This window comes from Penaeus monodon, chromosome 23, assembly GCF_015228065.2.
Source record: "Penaeus monodon isolate SGIC_2016 chromosome 23, NSTDA_Pmon_1, whole genome shotgun sequence".
NCBI lineage: Eukaryota > Metazoa > Arthropoda > Malacostraca > Decapoda > Penaeidae > Penaeus > Penaeus monodon.
Genome location: NC_051408.1, coordinates 6295778 through 6296493, shown reverse-complemented (window position 1 = coordinate 6296493; position 716 = coordinate 6295778).

The window sequence follows — 716 nt, the reverse complement described above, 5'->3', positions numbered from 1 at the left end:
TCATTTCCCTTTATCATCCTTTATCATCTATTGGCGTCTCTCCTTTTTCTCGTCTCTTGATTTTCTTTTAATGTCTTGCACACCACTGTTCGACCCCCTCCCCCCTCCCCCCCTCTTCTTGCTTCCTCTCCATCTCCTCTTTCGCCTTTTTTTTCTTCTTGTTTTCTTCTTCTTCTTTTTCTTTTCTTCTTTCTTCTTTCCTCTTCTACCGCCTCCTTTTTTTCCCAATCTTCCTCTTCCTCCTCTTCTTTACCCCTTTTCTTCCCCCTTCTTCCCTTCTCCCCCCTCCTCTCTCCTTTTTCCATTTCTCTCCCTCCCTTCCCCCCTTCCCCCTCCCTTTCCCCTTTCCTTCCCTCCTTCCTCCCTCCTTTTTCCCCTTCTCTCTTTCCCTTCCCCCTCCCCTTTCCTCCTCCCTCCCTCCCTCCCCCCCCTCCCCCTCCTTCCCTCCCTCCCCTTCCCTTTCCCCCCCCTTTCCCCTTCTCCCCCCTCCTTCCCCCCCTTTTTCCCTCCTTCCCTCCCTCCCTTTCCCCACCCCATCCCCCCACCCCCCCCCCCCCCCTTCCCCCCCCCCCCCCCATCTCCCCCTTTGGGGGCACCTTTCTTTCCCCTGTCCCTCCTCCCCATTTCCCCGTCTCCCTTTCCTCTCTTTCTTTTCTCCTTCTCTCCCATCTCTTCCCCCCCCGTCTTTGGTCTTCCAAAATTTTTCCCCTCTAATC